The sequence below is a fragment of the Canis lupus genome, chromosome 1 (genome assembly GCF_003254725.2).
Source record: "Canis lupus dingo isolate Sandy chromosome 1, ASM325472v2, whole genome shotgun sequence".
NCBI lineage: Eukaryota > Metazoa > Chordata > Mammalia > Carnivora > Canidae > Canis > Canis lupus.
Window position 1 is genome coordinate 72,337,217 of NC_064243.1, and position 4,327 is coordinate 72,341,543.

The window sequence follows — 4,327 nt, forward strand, 5'->3', positions numbered from 1 at the left end:
GAGCAAGGTCAGCCTCTTTGACACAATTCTAGAAACAAGTCAAACCCTACCTTCTTGACCAATCCCCAAATCTCTCTTACACATCTCAAAATGTTTCTGGATACTGTAAAATTCCAGGATATTGGAACATAATTGTCCTGTACTTAAGGGGAAAAAAAGTAGATTTTAAATTGCAATTACCCCGAAACTTGTAGAAAAGAAAAATAAAAAATGCACATTCTTTCTTTTAAAGTTCTCTACACTGTTCCCTTAAAGTTATAAATCCTATCAAATTTTTAAAATGTAAACATAGCCCACAGTCATGTGACAATGAAGGGAAAAAGAAGGTGGAAGAGGCCTTTTAAAGTACAAACTTCAGGGGTACCTTGGTGGCTCAGCTGTTTAAGCTTATGTCTTTGTCTCAAGTTATGATCCCAGGGTCCTGGGATCGAGCCCTGTGTTGAGCTCCCTCTCCCTCTCACTGAGCTCAGTGAGGAGTCTGTTTTACCGTCTCCCTCTGCCCGCCCCCCAACCACCACTTGTGTATTCTCTCTCTCTCTCTTAAATAAGTAAAATCTTAAAAAAAAACAAAACAGGGATCCCTGGGTGGCGCAGCGGTTTGGCGCCTGCCTTTGGCCCAGGGCGCGATCCTGGAGACCCGGGATCGAATCCCACATCGGGCTCCCGGTGCATGGAGCCTGCTTCTCCCTCTGCCTGTGTCTCTGCCTCTCTCTCTCTCTCTCTGTGTGACTATCATAAAAAAAAAAAAAAAAAAAAAAACAAAAAAAACAGAATCACACCTCAGCATATGCAAGTAAATTTTATTTTAAAAGGTAAAACTTTATGCAATCTTTTTTTTAATGCAACCTTTTAAAACCCGAAAATTCAGTTATTAAGCAAGTGAATCACACAACATTGATTAGAGTGATTAAAGAAGTAGTGATGTTCACCACTGTGAACGATCACAGAAGGGAATCACAAGTTGGATATTCAATGATTTAAGAGTTTTATCTTGCACAATTAGATATGGTCAGCTTTAAAACAAAATTCATTTTCTAGTCATTCTGCTCCTAATCATGGCCCTCTTCATCACCATCATCTCAGACGACAGGAATACTCACCCTAGTGGTGCTTCCCCAATGGTTGTCCTGGTCTTTGGCTATCAGTATGCAGCCCTGCATGCCCCAGTCTGTGCCCTAGCTGGGAGACAGGGTTTGCTATTTGCTATTTATTACAGAAGAACAAACACATTTATCTTTATGAACAATCACACCTGATACTGAGCAGTGCAGCAGAGGCCAGGACAGATTCAGGAAAAATCAGGAGAGGCCATTCCTGTTCATCATTGAGCTCTAACCCTATACAAAAATCTATCCCCAAACCTTTCACAGACTGCAAAATAAGAGACAGGTAAAGGGAACACTTGGGGGTCAGATGTATTTCTGAAATAAGAAAATTTCCAAATTTAGAAATGCAATGGTACCAAAACTGCACCAGGACCCTAGCAAACTTGAGATAGTATGTTAATATTACCATCAAATGAGTATATCTGTGTTCCCTCTAAGTGGAGTAAACGCTTCTGGGATTTCAGAAGTGTGTTCAAATGTTGGAACATGGAAACCTGCATCCAAACACTGATTCCAAGAAGGATTCCCTTTTCAATTTCAAAGATAAGTGTTTTTTTTTTTTTTTTACCTGTTCTTGATAATCCAAATTTTTTTGTGTTCTGATTCTGCTCCTTTAAATCCATAGCCAACCACCAGAACACCATGATTCAGGTGTTTGCTGCTGCAGTTTGGATCATAACAAATGCCTGGAAAAGAAAAATTCAGTCTCCAGGTAGGATCTCCAGGTGACAGGTTAACATGTGACAATAATCTAGACTATCAACCATGATAAGGGGAGCATCTCAAAATTCAGTGAAATGACATAACTCCAGATAAGATTTAAAAGCAGTTCTTTTCTGAGCTACACTAGGGATTCAGGCCCTAATCTAATACTAGCAGAAAGAAAAAGTGGCACAATATTTTTGTAAACAACTTAACAATGGGCATAAAAGATCCCTCATTGAAACCTTGTCATTCTGCTTTTAGGATACCAGTTAAGGAAACAGCACAGAACCCAAAATTACTTGAGCTAAGCAGTTCTTTTCATTTCAATTATAGTAGTAAACTCTTTGTAAATTTTAAAAGCCTAATAAGTGGGGGGAAATTAAAATGAATTAAGCTATACCAATTGGCTTATATAGCCATTTAGATATATCGTGAAGTGCTTAAAATCATGAAAATATGGTTCAAGTCATGTCAAATGGAAACAAAATATTACATGTACAGAATGAACAATTGCGTTAAGTCCACACCCCCAAAATTCTACAATAGCTTCCACATACCAAAGTCAATATTGTTGTATGTTAGGGTGGTTTTTTAAATTTTCTGCCTGTATTTCTACATAGACAAATGGTTACCTTCTTTATAGACCAGAAGGTATCCAGGCTTGCATTGATACTAATAGAGACAGACCAGCCCCACAGTTGCCACTGACACCATAAGGGACTCCTCCTGCTGAAGGATGTTCACGAAGTCAGTGATGTTGGCAGCAGGATACTCAGGCCTGTATTTGCAGGATCCATCCTTTCAAAAGGAAAGGGAAAGAGACTTGTTGACTACCATCCACCTCTTGGGGAGCATGAGTTCAAGACTGTTTGCAGTTGAATGATTTCCAAGTCAATCTCATTATAAAGCATCTCAGGAGCTGAAGTAACATCAGTTGTTTTGAAGTTGGAGAATTAGCTGGTGTCTATTCAATGACACACTCTTGGTCTACCAGTCCAGAGGAAATATTCCATTCTAGAAAATCTGAACCGTATGTAGAATGGTATAGATATTTCCATATAACAAAGAAATAGGAATAGCCAAATGGTAACCGGCTAGCAGAACTGTGTTGGGCTAATACATTTTAATGACAGTTCTGACAGTTTGTAGATGCAGAGTCTACAATAGAAAATGTGAATACTAAATATGGTATCTTTTTTCTCCAACTCTTTTTCCTCAACTCTCAAGCAGAGCTGGAATGACAAGATAAGGAGTTCTATTTACATTTCAGTGTTTGGATAGGATTCCTCTGAGTCTAGGCCCCCATTGTCCTTAACATACTGGAAGCTGTTACCCACCAGGCCACTACTGCAGCCCTCATTGCCTTCAGCCCAAGAGAAGTCAGGTTCTGCTCACTCAAGGACACAAGTTTGCCAGTTTTGCGGAATGTCTGTCTTTCCCAGGCATCAGTTGTATTAAATGCCCACCTAGATTCACAAGGACCCTGAAACCAAATTAAAAAGCACTCAGTTTCTAAAACAAATACAAAGATTTGACAATAGCTCATTTATCTGAAAATTCTCTTAAACATATTGTTCCTCACTCTGTCACAGCAATGACACTTGTTCCTTTTTTACTTCACTATTGGAGGGTGACCTGCTGAATATGGTCACACCTGATCCTTCACAGGAATGATGTAGCCTTGCTCTCTCCAGTCCACAGATGAGGGGATTTCAGCAAAGACAGGTGCTCAGAACACTTTTCCTTTCTTGTGCTTCTGGATTTTAAAGTCATTCAGCACCTGTTTGAATTCTTCATTGGTCTTCAAGGAAAAGGAAACAGAATGTTGACAAACATGAGATTTTTTTTGAAAGAATACTTAGAGGAAGCACAAAATGTTCAGCAATCCATGCCACACTCACCATGTCACCAAAGGCATTCATTGCCAGAGTGAAGCTGTGTTCCCCTTGGCTGTATTCCTGATTGTGCTGTTCAATCATTTCCATGTTCCTCTCCCACACTGTTCTCCTCCATCCTTCTTCATCCTGCAGAAAAACATATAACCCATCATCCTTATTTCTAGTTAAAAGCACTCAGCAGCACCAAGTGGATGTGCTGACAATGAGGAGGAGAAACCATGTCCAGCGCTGGCCTGGTGCTTCTGGAAGCTGTGCTCCAGCAGCCACACAGCAGGACATGTGCCCACCTCGTGCACAGACCCAGGGCCCTGCTTACTGCCTTGGTAAGAGCGGCCTCAGGAAGCTACTCTCTGCTGCGAACTCTCCGCAGGATAGACCGTTCTCTGGGGGTCTCCCTGGACAGCTCGGGTGTTACCAACCTTGTCATATAGTTTCCCGTGTGCCTCCTTCCACTGGGACCAGTGTGCATCTAAGCTGTGATCCAGTTGTGGAACAGCTGAGGCTATTCCCAGGCAGAAGGCAGCCAGAAAGAGAGAAGGATGTATGTTTCAAAACCTAGGGATGGAAAAGAAATGAGTTTCTGATTAGACCAATTGATATACAAAACCATCCTCCTTT

The 4,327-nt window shown here is 40.9% G+C and overlaps 1 pseudogene; it reads right to left on the reverse strand.

The window, feature by feature from the left end:
• Window positions 1-983: 983 nt before the first annotated feature.
• Window positions 984-3,811, reverse strand: LOC112643497 (procathepsin L-like; annotated as a pseudogene).
• Window positions 3,812-4,327: the final 516 nt, after the last annotated feature.